Genomic DNA, 15,602 nt, shown 5'->3' with positions numbered 1-15,602 from the left:
CAACTGCAAGGCAGGAGGTGGCAGAGCCCACTGGGAGCCAGGAGGTGGCAGGCCCCAGTGGGACCCAGGAGGCACGCCGGCGGGATACCATCTCTCGGATCCCTCCATTCCGCAATCCCAATAAACGGCTCAGGAGTATGCGACAAATGGAGGAGGAGACCCAGGGCCTGCTTCGCCAAGCTACTGCAGCCATCCGAGAGCCACCCAGTGAAGTTGAGGGGTTCGCAGCGCTCATTGCAGCCAGGCTCTACAATCTGGAGCAGAGCCAGCGTGTGCGCTCCGAACAACTCATCTTCAAAGCCATAAGCATGGCATCCCTGGGGCAGCTCGATGACGACACCGACATTGTGCGGATTGCTCCTCCTGTCCTTGCTGCTCCTCCTGCTCCTGCTCCTGCTCCTCCTCTTCATGAGGCTGCTCTGGCTCCTGGCACTTCATCTCCTCCAGGAACCCAGCCCCCAAGGACTCGGGCTGCAGGGAAGACTGCAGAGAAGACTGCAGGGAAGGCTGCTGGGAAGAAAAAGCCCAAAAAATAACACGGTGCCCCTGATGGAATTTTAATGTGGACTCACAGGCTGTATTTGTGGCTTCGGGGACCCTTGTTTTCAGAAATATTCAAGCATGCTCTAAAGTGCTGCCTTCCTTGGCATCTTTGTTTTTATTATGTTGTGTTTTTGGGTTGCCACCATTTTTTATTTGAATTTTTCTGCAGAATAAAAGAAATGTTAATTTTTCAGCCAAATTTGACCATGTTTCTTTATTGTAGATTTGAGAGATCATTATTGAGTGGGCAGACCCATTCCCAAATAAATATTGCAAACATTAACAAGGTAAAAAAACATGCTTGTGGGTGAGTAAAAAAAAAAATTAGGTTGTTGCAGCCACTTCACACACTCCCAAATCAACACAAAATAGAGATTAAAAATAAAATTGGTGACAAAATAAAAATCAATAAATAAAAAGGTGGACCAATATATATATTTAAAATGTTTAAGATGGAAGATACAACTAAATAACAGAACACAAACATAAACATTATCAAAGAAGAAAGAAACTAATTAAAAGCTTGTCATAACTATGTAACAAGATCAGCCGCAAGAAACGTCCATTTCTGGGTAGCAGTTAAAAGCAGGGGTTAAAGAAGCGCTTTCTTTTCTTGTCTATAAGCTGAAAAAGACCTTAACGAATGTGCTGATTCCATTCTGAACAGTCGTTTTACATGAATGAGCGCTGCCGTCTCCTAACTTGCTTCTGAGCATGCGCGGGCTTAAATCGACGTTTTTACGTACACACGGTCAATGTTTAGAACACAGAAAACGACGTCGGCCAAAAACGACACATAAAATTGAAGCATGCTTCAATTTTTTTGTGTCGTTTTTTAGAAGACATAAAACAACGTTTTTGCCCACACACAGTCAATTAAATTGACGTTTTTCAAAACGTCATTTTTTTTCATCGCAGAAAGCGATGGTGTGTACGCGGCATTAGAATCAGGCGCATAGATACGACGCCGCACACTCAGAGATACGACGGCGTATCTGGAGATACGCCGTCGTATCTCCTACCTGAATCTGGCCCTATGTGTCAGGCTTACCACCAACACGTTTCCATCCTTCCCAAAAGAAGGTGTAGAACTACTTATTAAACTTCTTAACAGGCTTACCAGAAACCAGGCTTACCAAAAGCCACTCATAAGGCATGACCCGTCTCCCTCCTTAATTAAATTTAAGAACCTAAGGTTTTATCAGAGCTAGTGTCTCCATTTGAAGGGATTACAAGGATACTCCAGGTACCTGACAGACCAGCCAAGGGTTAATACTGCAAACTACCAGAAGACCCCCGGTAACCGTGAGGACCTTAAAATGAACAGAAGATACACGGAATAAGTTCAAAGAAAATGCCTACTTTATTGGGCGTGCATACAACTTATATTTATTTCAGCTTTACCAATCACAATAGGGGAGGGGGGAGTGGTTGTTACGGAACCATGAACCAGACGTACAACAAGAGATAAGTGAAAATAAGAAGGCTTTATTGAAAATCAAGCTGTAAAGCAAAAGTCCAAACGGATGGTGAAACCAAAGCAGAGTCTTGCGAAGCCAGAGGTCAGGAACCAGAAGGGTAGTCGGACGAAGCCAGGATCAGGAACCAGCAGGGAAGTCAGACGAAGCCAGGATCAGGAACCAGCAGGGAAGTCAGACGAAGCCAGGATCGGAACCAGGAGCAGCAGCAGTCTTAGAAGCATGTGAACACAGGAGGACCAAGCAAGGAACTGAAGCCACAGACCTCCTATATGTATGAGCCAGGCATCCAGCTCCTCCCAGTGGGAAGGAGGAGCCGCAGGGTGGGAGGCTACAAGAGACCCAGAAACCAAGATGGCCGCCAGCACATGTCAAACACAGGAGACAGGAGAGAGGTAAGACCATGACAGTACCTCCCCCTCAAGGGCCCCTCCTCCGCGGTGCAAAAAACGGTTTCTGAGGGAAACGTGCGTGGAAGGCTCGGAGCAAGGCAGGAGCATGGACATCTGCGCAGGGAACCCAGGAATGCTCCTCTGGACCATAACCACGCCAGTGGACCAAAAACTGCACCCGACCGCGGACCAGGCGTGAGTCCAGGATATTGCTCACCTCATACTCCTCATGATTGCCCACTTGGACCGGACGAGGCCGAGGAACCGAGGAAGTGAAGCGATTGCACACCAGTGGCTTCAACAGGGAGACATGAAACACGTTGGAGATCCGCATGCCAGGAGGAAGCGCAAGGGCATAGGCTACCGGGTTTACCCTGCGAAGCACTCGGAAGGGACCAACAAAGCGAGGAGCCAGCTTGGGAGTGGGCACTCGAAGGTTGAGGTTGCGAGTGGACAACCATACACGGTCTCCGACCTGGTAGGAAGGAGCAGGCGCTCGTCTGCGATCAGCCTGGAGTTTCTGGCGCTGCGCAGAGACCTCAAGGGACTTCTGGATCTGTGCCCAAGAGGCGCGTAGGACGGAAAGGTGATCCTCCACAGCCGGAATATCCTGGGGAGAGAATGCCTCTGGTAACACGGCAGGTTGGAACCCATAATTGGCCATGAAGGGAGACGTCCCAGAGGAAGAGTTCACCGCCGAGTTCCTGGCAAACTCAGCCCAAGGCAGGAGATCAACCCAATTGTCCTGGTGATCGGACACATAGCAACGAAGGAATTGCTCCAAGGCCTGATTGGATCGTTCTGCGGCCCCATTGGACTGAGGGTGGTAGGCCGAGGAGAAGGAGAGATGAATCCCCAACTGGGAGCAAAAGGCGCGCCAGAACCTGGACACAAACTGACTCCCCCGATCCGACACTATCTCTTTGGGCAAACCGTGCAACCGGAAGACCTCCCAGGCAAAAATCGTGGCCAACTCTTGTGCAGAGGGTAACTTCTTGAGAGGAACACAGTGGCACATTTTGGAAAACCGATTCACAATCATGAGAATGACCCTATGGCCTCGGGATGCAGGGAGGTCCACAATGAAATCCATCCCCAGGTGTGACCATGGGCGCTCCCCGGTGGCTATGGGTTGCAGCAGGCCCAACGGTGCCGAGGGGACTTACTTTGGGCACAAACGGAGCATGCCGCTACATATGCGGCGATGTCGGAACGTAGGGAAGGCCACCAGAACAGACGTGAAACAGCCCAGGACAGCTGATTCTTACCAGGATGCCCCGCGGTCTTGGAGTTATGGTAGGTTCGCAACAACCGAGTGCGCAACTCCTCAGGCACAAAACATCTGCCGTTGGGTCTCCCAGAGGGAGCACCAGATTGAGCCGCCAAAATCTGCTCACCAAGGGGAGAGGTCAGGCTGGTACGAATGGCGGCCAGGATCTGATTCGGAGGTATGACCGAAGTCGGTATAGATTCCTCCCTGGACAGCTCGGAGTACTGCCATGATAAGGCATCCGCCCTGATGTTCTTGGAACCGGGTAGGTAGGAGACCACGTAATTAAAACGTGACAAGAACAGAGCCCATCTGGCCTGACGTGGTGTCAATCTCTTGGCCTCAGAAAGGTAGGTCAGATTCTTGTGGTCCGTCAGGATGAGAACCGGAACCACCGAGCCCTCGAGCAAGTGCCTCCACTCTTTGAGAGCCTGCACTATGGCCAATAACTCCCTGTCACCAATCTGATAGTTGCACTCCGCGGGTGACAGTTTCCGGGAGTAAAACCCACAAGGAAGCAGCGGACCCTCTGGTGTTCTACGCTGAGACAGAAGGGCGCCTACTCCCGTCTCAGACGCGTCCACCTCGAGGACAAAGGGCAACCCAGGGTTGGGATGAGACAGAATCGGGGCCGACACAAAGGCGGATTTTAGGGCCTCAAAAGCCCGGATGGCCTCGAGCGGCCAGACCTGGGAATTACTGCCCTTCCTGGTCAGATCCGTGAGAGGCTTGGCCAGCATGGAGAAGTCCCTGATGAACTTCCGATAATAATTGGCGAAGCCCAAAAAGCGCTGCAAGGAACGAAGACCACTGGGCTGAGGCCACTGTAAGACAGCCGAAACCTTCTCAGGGTCCATGGAGAACCCCTCAGCGGAAATGATGTAACCTAAGAAGGTTACCTGGGATCGGTGAAATTCGCATTTCTCAAGCTTACCGAACAGCTTGTTCTCTCGTAACCGTTGCAACACTCGTTTGACATCTAGAATGTGGGCCTCCATGGATTCAGAATATACCAAGATGTCATCCAAATAGACCACCACACACTGCTGCAACAGGTCACGGAAAACATCGTTGATGAATTCCTGAAAGACTGCGGGCGCATTGCACAACCCAAAGGGCATAACCAAGGATTCATAATGACCGGTCCTGGTGTTAAACGCGGTCTTCCACTCATCGCCCGCCTTGATCCTTACCAGGTTATATGCCGCCCTCAGGTCGAGTTTGGTAAAGACCGTGGCCCCCTTAAGGCGATCGAACAGCTCGGAAATCAAGGGTATCGGGTAAGCGTTCTTGATCGTGATGCGATTAAGGCCCCTGTAATCGATGCAAGGCCTCAACTCACCGCCCTTCTTTTTCACAAAGAAAAATCCAGCCCCTGCCGGGGACGAGGATTTGCGAATGTGACCACGGGACAGCGCCTCCATCACATACTCCTCCATAGCCTCATTCTCCGCAACCGACAGTGGATAGACCCTGCCGCGAGGAGGAACGGCACCAGGTTGTAACTCTATGGCACAATCGTATGGGCGGTGCGGAGGTAGGGCAACTGCGCGCACCCTATCGAATACATCCCGGTACTCCTCGTATTCAGGAGGCAACAGAGAGTCCGAGGAAGTACACAGCAACTTGACAGGCCCATGGATGCAACTAGCCCCACACTGTGGTGACCATGAGAGGATCTCGGCCGATCTCCAGTCGAAAGTCGGATTATGCTTCTGGAGCCAGGGGTACCCCAAGACCACCGAGTAGTGTGGAGATGAAATAACCTGGAAGCAGACCGACTCTCTGTGAACGGCACCAATGGCTATCCCCACTGGAAGGGTCTCATGAGTCACGTGTGACGGCTGGAGGGGTCTGCCGTCTATCGCCTCTAGAGCCAGCGGGGAACCTCGAGCCTGCAGAGGAATGGAATTGGCGGCAGCGAACTCACTATCAATGAAAAAAACACCAGCACCAGAGTCCACCAACGCCTGGGTCGTCACCGAGCCCCCGACCCAGGAGAGGACAACAGTGATCAGTGGTTTATCAACACGGGAAACCGGGGACGAGGAGACTCCACCCAAGATTTGCCCCCGACAGGATCTCAGGTGCGAGCGTTTCCCGGACGGTTCGGACATGCCAACCGAAAATGCCCACCGAGACCACAGTACATGCATCGGCCCTCGCGTCTCCGGAGTACCCTCTCCCCCTCGGACAGGCGATCAAACCCCAGCTGCATGGGTTCACCCCCAGACAAGTCAACCCCAGGAGGCGTGGGAGGAGAGGGAGGCACGGGTGGGACAGCAAACGTAGGCGCCAAACTGTTAGGAGGCCTCCGCAGGCTCTCCTTAAAGAAAGGTCTCTCCCTGAGTCTGGTGTCAATCAAAATCAGGAAAGAAATAAGAGCCTCGAGCTCCACTGGTAGGTCCTTAGCTGCAACCTCATCCTTCAAGGCATCCGAGAGACCATGAGAGAAAGCAGCGACCAGAGCCTCATTATTCCAGCCCACCTCTGCTGCCAGGGTACGAAACTCAATGGCGTATTCGGCTACGGATCGTGAACCCTGTCTGACGGACATAAGGAGCTTCGCAGCAGAGGCGGCGCGAGCAGGCACATCGAATACCTTCCGAAGAGAAGCAACAAAACCGGAAAACTCGGCAACCACCGGATTGTTGTTCTCCCATAAAGGGCTGGCCCAGGCCAAGGCCTTGTCCGAGAGCAGCGAGATCAAGAAGCCCACCTTTGATCTCTCAGTGAGAAAGGCATGTGGCAGCAACTCGAAATAAATGCCCACTTGGTTAAGGAAACCTCGGCACTGAGTTGGCTCTCCCCCAAATCGCTGTGGAAGGGGGGCAGAACCGGTCATACCCCGAAACACCGCAGGCGCAACAACAGGTGTCGGGGTAGACTCTGGCGCAACAACCGGAGCGGCAGTAGGAGCGGGCCCAGGAGCGACAACCGACCCATCGGCAACGGGAGCGAAATGAGCCGTGCGTTCAAGCAGGGTTTGCAACGCCACGGCGAACTGACCAAACAGGTAATCCTGCTGATCAAGTCTGGCAACCAGCGTGGGTAGCGAGGATGGCCCTGTACCGTCAAAATTCATGGCTTGGTCCTAATGTTACGGAACCATGAACCAGACGTACAACAAGAGATAAGTGAAAATAAGAAGGCTTTATTGAAATCAAGCTGTAAAGCAAAAGTCCAAACGGATGGTGAGTCTTGCGAAGCCAGAGGTCAGGAACCAGAAGGGTAGTCGGACGAAGCCAGGATCAGGAACCAGCAGGGAAGTCAGACGAAGCCAGGATCAGGAACCAGCAGGGAAGTCAGACGAAGCCAGGATCGGAACCAGGAGCAGCAGCAGTCTTAGAAGCATGTGAACACAGGAGGACCAAGCAAGGAACTGAAGCCACAGACCTCCTATATATATGAGCCAGGCATCCAGCTCCTCCCAGTGGGAAGGAGGAGCCGCAGGGTGGGAGGCTACAAGAGACCCAGAAACCAAGATGGCCGCCAGCACATGTCAAACACAGGAGACAGGAGAGAGGTAAGACCATGACAGTGGTTAGTAAAGGGATACAGTAATATCAATAATATTATGACTATAATTAAACAAGTCAGCAATATATGGTTTATACAATTTAGTGACCCTCTAAGATACGTCATCATGAGTTAACAGAAGTCAATAGGCCATCTGATTATGAATCATAAGATTATATATACAAAGATATATACTGTTATATAGTACAGTGCTTATGCCAGTATCTTTCAAAACATCGTTTGATAGTTGCACATCTAAGCTATTTTGTATACTGAAGTGGCCGAGCATGTTTTGGGCATATTACAACAAAGGGCATCCCATAAGTTAAGTTGGAAGGGGGAAAGGGAAATAACTTTGAATGGGGAACTGTACAAATATATTACGTGCAAAAATATATGTATACATTTCTGACGAGTATTTACATCTGTACAGAATGGAAAAAGCACTACTAACTACAGGTCCCAATCTGGACCAAAGCATCTCTCCCTCAAAAAAGACACTCTTAGCCGCATTCACGTAGAGCGGCGTATCTTTGAGCGGGCGTAGCGCATCTCATATGCGCTACGCCGACGTAACATAGAGAGGCAAGAACAGTATTCACAAAGCACTTGCTCCCTAAGTTACGGCGGCGTAGCGTAAATGGGCCGGCGTAAGCCCGCCTAATTCAAAGTAGGCAGGTAGTGGGCGTGATGTATTACAATGAAGCGTGACCCCATGTAAATGAAGGGGCCGAACGAACGACGCATGCACGCGCATGCTCAGAATCACGTCGCATATACGCCCTAAGATACGACGGCTCAATTTCTTCGACGTGAACGTAACCTACGCCCAGCCCCATTCACGTACGACTTACGCAAATGACGTAAAATCCGACGGCTGTTCCGACGTCCATACCCTAACATGACTTACACCTGCTATTTGGTGGTTTATCTTTACGCCGGACGTACGCCTTACGTAAATGGCGTAGCTTACTGCGACGGGCGCAAGTACGTTCGTGAATCGGCGTATCTAGGTCATTTACATATTCGAAGCGTAAATCAATGGAAGCGCCCCTAGCGGCCAGTGTAAATATGTGCCCAAGATACGACGGTGTAGGAGACTTACGTCGGTCGGATGGAGCCGAAATTCAGGCGTATCTCCTTTGCAGAATTAAGCGCATAGATACGACGGCACATCCGTGGACTTACGCAGCGTATCATTAGATACGTCGGCGTAAGTCTTTGTGAATCCGGGCCTCTGTTCGCAATTAAATTCTTAACTCCAGCCGGAGGGGAAAGACAGCCGCCCCATCCGAGCAGATCCTAAAAGAAGACAAAAGATAACACATCTTACACTTACACCTAACTACTGTACATTATTTCTGTTGGGAGTGGATTAGCATCCTGCCAACGGAAATATAAAACAAAAGCGGGGTGTGGCCTAGCGTCGGAACGAGATGGACGCCTGATCCCTCTTCTCCTGCGCCTGAGAACAGCAAACATCACCTACGGGGGTAATAGCAACTTTAATGAGCCTGGGGGAAGGTGATCATCGCTCCTCAACACCCAAGGATCAGATGGAGTCAGGTCAGCAAGCCCCTATTGTTATCCCAGAGATGTTCCGGACGGCGCAGGCTGTAGGTCCCAAAGCCGCGGCCTCGAGTAAGCCTCCTGCGCCGCTCGGCGGCTCCAGCGCCCTCGCGGACGGCGCGATCAGTGCCCAGATAGCGCTGACACCCCCACTACAGCAGGCGCAGTCCCTGAGCCTGGAAGACCTACAGGCTAACCTGCAGGCAGTCGCCATGGACATTAAAGCGTCCTTTACTGCAGCCATAACAGACATCAGAGCTGACATCCAGGGCATAGCAGCAAGGACTGGAGTCATTGAACAGGCCACAGCACGTCACTCAGAGGCCATCAAGCAAGTACAAAAGAACGCTGACATGCACCTTTCCCATATCATCGAAATGTACCGCCACTTAGAGGACCTCGAGAATAGGGGGAGGCGCCATAATATCAGGATACGGGGGGTCCCAGAAATGCCGGACCAAATACCTGTAGAACGTCCTGCAGAAACTATATTTAATGACATTCTAGAAAGACCTCCTGACTCCCCGATCGAGTTTGAGAGAGTTCACAGAGCCCTAAGACCCAGAGGGAGAGAAAATGACCCCCCCAGAGACATAATTTGCTGCCTGGTAAACTTCCCTCTTAAGGAAGCGATCCTGAGAAAAGCCAGGGAGAAAAACAGGGTCATCTTTAATGGCACAGAAATAAAACTCTATCAAGACCTCTCAAACATAACTTTGCAGCAACGCAGGGCTTTGCGCCCGATCACAGAGCAACTGCGATCGAGAGGGATACCATACAGGTGGAAGTTCCCCTTCTGCCTTTCGGCTACCTCAAGGGGACACACAGCGCTGCTTAGAACACCCGATGACCTCCGATCTTTTTGTAAAGCCATGAACATACCTAGAACAGAGGTCCCAGAATGGTACAACTCGTTTAAGATGAACGAGCCTTGGGTTGCAGTTTCCAACAATCTCACCCCTAGAGCACAGAGACAGAGAGATCGACGCCGTAGATCGCCGTCTCCTCTCTGCAACAGAAGAGTAGAAGCCCAAGGAGACCCAGGAATCTCTCCACCCAGACGTAGAGACCAAATGGATCACCAGGACCACATGGACACATAAATCCGGTTCCAAATTCTGGAAGAATGAAAGCCGAAGATCAGCCCATTCAAAGCTCCGAACATTTAAATCCAGCCGCCGCAGGTTTACAGTTTCTCTGCTCATCTCTCTTTAAATTGTATTAGAGACTGGACTCTCATCTACGCAGGCCCTAGCCTAACCTAACAGACTTATTTTTATTTTTTACCCCTTTTTCCCCTGTGTCTTTCTTCCTTTATCTCCTGCAGCAACAATTTTCACCCTCAACATAGAGAACAGAGCTACATCCCTCCAAGGAGATCCAACCGGCCAACAAAGAATGGGTCAGACTTTCTACAAAAAGGTTTGACATCTTAGATCGTCACGAACTAGACGCTTGTAAGTACGGCTCCCTTTTTCACACAGTTCAAAAAGCAAGAGACAACCGTTTACTCCTTATGCTATACAGTCCATTCGCTTTTACTGTCGTTCATATACTTTATGTCAGATAGCCTATCTCTTAGTATCACTTTACCATATTATGACTGTTTGATATGCAGACATCCTTCAGGGATATACCGAGACACTTTTGGGAGATAATAGTGGACTTCTGGTACCTATAAGGGGTGGATTGATTTATAACTATCTCAGCCCAAAGTTATTTCCGCTTTTTCAGTTAGAAGGGCTTGAAAATGTTCAGACGACTTCCAGTCATACATAGAAGGTATATTAGAACTTAGATGGTCTGCATAGGTGTTAAATTCATATGTTACACCTTTGTCTTTTTCTTATGTTTTCTTATCGGTTTGTGTACCCATGCTCGCATCACAAGATTTAATGAGACATAGCAGTGATCAATACCTATTTAGTCCATACACCAGCGCCTTAAGTTGCTAGTGCGCGATTAATCTGCTCACCTCAGTATTCTTGATGACAATGCTACCATTCTAATGGACAAACGGCTTTACAGGCGATGCAGTACATGGAATATAAACCAAATACACAGTGGGCCAGATTCAGGAACATCAGCGGATCTTTGGTCCGGCGCAGTGCATCTTTTTTACACTGCGCCGGAGCAGCGCAGAGAGGCATGCTAGTGATTCAGGAAACTTTTTTCCTGTCTCTTGCCCCGGCGTGGCGGATTTTACACGGCGTAAGGCGGCGTAAGGCGGGGTAGAATAAAATGGGTGGCTCCCTATGCTAATGAAGCGTGGAGCGTGGCGCAGGGGTCACGCCGGGGCGCATCTTAGACCGCACATGCTCAGTGACATCCAGGGGTAAATGCCCCAATCTGCACATGCTCAGAACTGCGCCCCGGCGTGATCCCTGAGCTCCGCCGACCCACTACCAAAGCCCAGTCCATGAATCAGCCCAGACTTCCGCCCTGCAGGTGCAAATGTACTGAAGCTTTTTTTTTTCCAAGCTAGGTGGTTTGCATTGTGGTGGGGCAGTTATGGCTGATGAGGAATCCTCAGGTGGGCGGATGACCAATTTCAGCCCAGAGGAGAGGGCTGTAATTATTGAGGGCCTCTCCCAACATGGGGACCGCCTGTATGTGTTGTCCAGCAAGTGTTGTTGCTCAGGTCGTTTGTAACGCTGCTGCTTTAGCTGCTCTCCAGCTGACCTCTGCAAGTTTTGTGTAAAGTTACCCCTGCTTTATAAAGGGTAACTTTCCGCTGCAAACCAGAGTTACACGCACCGGGAGTAGCCTGCGCCGGCAATTCGTAATTTGCTGAATCGGACCAACTCCCTCATTTGCATATTTAAAATAGAAAAACCAGGGCCGCGCTAGTTCAGACCAGCGTAAATGGGCGCCCACGCCGCACCGGCGTGGAAAGGTCCAAACGAAAAAAAAAAATCTACGTTACGGCGTAATATTGTTTGCTGAATACGGCGCGGAGATACGCCGGCGCAAATTGGCATTTACGCCGCGCATCTCAGTCTACACCGGCGGAAATTGTTCCTGAATCGACCCCACTACATACGCTTGATCACTGCGATGCCTTAAACAGGTGCTAAAATGTTTTCTTATTTTTGTCCAGTTACAATAGTTAAATAAGTTATTTGGTTCTCTTCTGTTTTTTTTTATTATTCACCCCTTGGGGTATTATGCTGATATAAACTTACACAAGGAAACTGCTCAAACTCTTAATGTTAGACAAGTAATCTATATAATACTAAAACAACACTTCCACCTAGTGGTCCAAAGTAATATGATCATTAATGGTATTTTAAGCCTGATATTTTAGATACCCTCCAAATGCTAAACCATTGGATGTCTCCCCCTGGCCATAAGCCCTCTTTGCGGTTGTATTTATATGTTTAATCCAGTCAACCAACAATTTAACACATGAGACTCAACATCGTCATTTTGTTTATTTTTTTTCCCTCAACTTTCCACAACTATCCCCGTGCCATTAGGTTTTTCTTAGCATTTTTGCTGTTCCAGAGTGCTACTTTAACTGGTTTATAGAACAGAGTAGAGAGATAGAAAGAGTGTAGGTTAAATAGAATACGACTAAGTACAAGACTCTACATTTGATAAGAGTGCCTACTCTGACTGTATACTATTGCTCACATTCAAAAACTAAAAATCCATTTCGAGACCGACTATAGCCACGAACCCACACAAGGGGCAGATTATTTATCCGTCCTTTGACCCATCCAGTATATTACACACTAGGGTAGACCAGCTGGTCTAAGCCTACCCCCGAAGTAATATCCTTCCAACTTGTTCCTTCCCCCCCCCTTTTTTTTTTTTCACAACTCTCATAACACTGTTCATTGACGAGACTTTAGGGTAACACTCGCTTTAGTCCTCGTGGCATTTTTTCTGACGCTTTAAAGACAGACACAAAAAATGATCCACACACGATCTGCAACAATGACTAAAGGCCTCAACATACCTGAAAAATGGACCAAATTCCTTAATGAGTATCACAAACAAAAAGCTAACATCATTTGCGTACACGAGACTCACTTCAAAACTGATAGAATCCCGAAATTTCAAGATAGGAGATACCCTATAGCTTTTCATGCCTCAAACTCAGAAGGGAAAACGAAAGGGGTCTCCATACTAATTTCTAATCAGACTCCTTTCCAAGTGCAGGACACCCTGCTAGACCCCAGTGGTAGATATATATTTATTAAGGGAAAATTTGAAAACCATCCAATGACAATTGCTAATGTCTACGCACCAAACTCGGGACAAGTTACTTTTTTACGCAAGATTAAGGATTTGCTGACAACCTTTGCCGCAGGCATTTTAATTCTGGGGGGGACTTCAACATTCCCTTGAATCCCCTCATAGACACATCGAATGGAGCATCGTGCCTTCCTTACAGAGCATTAAGACAAATCAAGCTACAATTGAAAGATTTGACACTACATGACACCTGGAGAACTTTGTATCCTCAAACCAAAGGCTTCACTTACTTTTCCACCATCCATCAAAAATATTCTAGAATCGATTACTTCTTTATATCACAATCTGACCTAACCTTTTTAAAAAACTTAACAATTGAGCCCATGACACTTTCTGACCACCATCCTATAACCATTACACTGACTTTCCCTGAAAAAAAACAGTGACAAAAATGTGGAGACTCAATTTTGCAATACTAAAAGACCCCGCAGATGTAATCGAGATACAAGACAAACTATAGGACTATTTCGTAAGGAACGAAAATGACGAAACCTCTTCTCTAATCCAATGGGAAGCGCACAAATGTGTCATCAGGGGTGAATTCATTAAAAAACTAGTAAGGCTAAAAAAGGAGCGCCAATCGAGAATTAAACTTCTCATAGATCAGATCCACAAACTGGAAATGTCACACAAAAGAAACATAGCTGTTTCATCACTCGAAGAGCTAACCAAGACAAGGGCACTTTTAACAGAGGAATTAAACTTGAAAATAAAAAGACACTACGTACTGAGACACAAGATATACTATGAGCAGGGTAATAAGAGTGGGAAGTTACTAGCCAAAGCAGTTCAAAGTAAAAAAATATCTTCAACTATACACCAAATTAGAGACAATCAAGGGAAATCACATTCCACAAACGAGGAGATCGCCAAGCAGTTTGAAACATACTATCAATCCCTCTATGACCTTCCGTCAAACCCAAATTGCCCCCAGAATTCAGAGAAAAGAGCAAAAATGATCCAGGATTTCCTAGGAAAATATAGCCCACATAAGCTAGCTGGAGACAAAGCACGGGAACTTGAAGCCCCTATATCAGGTCCAGAATATGACAAAGCCATCAAAGAGATGAAAATTGGTAAAGCACCTGGACCTGATGGTTTACCCCTACAGTATTACAAGATGTTCAATGAAATTTTAAAACCAAGGTTCTTGAAAACCTTCCAATCGCTTAAGTCTGAATGCCAACCTCCCAAACAACTACTAGAGGCACACATTACAGTAATTCCTAAAGAGGGTAAGGATACATCACAAGTCACAAACTATAGGCCTATATCCTTAATTAACGTGGATGTCAAGATTTACGCCAAAATCTTAGCCAACAGATTGGTGCCACTACTTAATTCCTTTATAACTTTAGATCAGGTGGGATTCATCCCAGGTAGAGAGGGGCATGACAATACAATTAAAGCCCTTAACATTAGTCACTGGTTAACCTCTAACAAGAAACAAGGCTTCTTCCTATCCCTGGATGCTGAAAAGGCGTTCGATAGAGTGGCCTGGGACTTTATCGACGCAGTACTGGATCACATAGGCATTTTACCCCAAATGAAGGCCTATATCACTGCACTCTACACTAATCCAACAGCTAGAGTACTAGTTAATGGCCACCTATCGAACGCCTTCAATCTATGTAATGGAACGAGACAGGGATGCCCCCTATCCCCTCTACTCTTTGTTCTGACCTTTGAGCCACTCTTAAATTAAATTAGAGCCAACCAGAACATAAAAGGAATTGAGATTCAGAAAAATACCTATAAAATTGCGGCATTCGTCGACGACATGCTCCTGTTCCTCTCTGAACCTCACATCTCCATACCAAACCTCTTACAAGACTTGGATCATTTTAATTTATTATCCAACTTAAAAATTAATCATTCAAAGTCTAACGCCCTAAACATCACGTTACCCTCAAGGATAGTTGATCAGTGTAAAACAAACTTCCCGTTCACATGGGCCAAGCATAGTATAACCTACCTAGGAATAGAAATCCCTTCAAATCTAGAAGACCTCTTTAAACTTAATTTCTTACCTGTACAAAAAGAAACACATGAAGACCTAAAAAGATGGAACTCTCTGAACATTTCTTGGTTTGGTAGAGCCTCCCTAATCAAAATGACAATACTGCCTCGTTTCCTTTACATTATGCAGACAATACCCATCTTCTTACCTCTGTCCTTCTTCTCATCTTTTCGCAAGGCCTGCTCTAAATTTGTCTGGAGAGGCAAATCCCCTAGTATTAAACTTACCAGATTACACTTACCCAAAAACAGGGGTGGAAAAGCATTACCTGATCTTAAAAAATATCACCAGGCGACTCTTCTAACACGTATTGTAGATTGGAATATACATAAATCCGTCAAGGACTGGGTATCATTGGAACATATGCAGTTCACCCAAGATCTCAGCACCCTATCATGGATCCACCCTAAACACCACTTGAAGATTATTAAGAGACACCCCCTCGTTGGACCTACTCTAAAAATCTTTCACAGCACATTTAAACCCTCAAATACTACCCCCTGGCTTAGCCCTTTAACAACTTTGAGAAACAATCCAGATTTTCCCCC

Source organism: Rana temporaria, chromosome 1 (genome assembly GCF_905171775.1).
Source record: "Rana temporaria chromosome 1, aRanTem1.1, whole genome shotgun sequence".
In the NCBI taxonomy this organism is placed as follows: Eukaryota; Metazoa; Chordata; class Amphibia; order Anura; family Ranidae; genus Rana; species Rana temporaria.
This window is presented reverse-complemented; position numbering follows the sequence as displayed.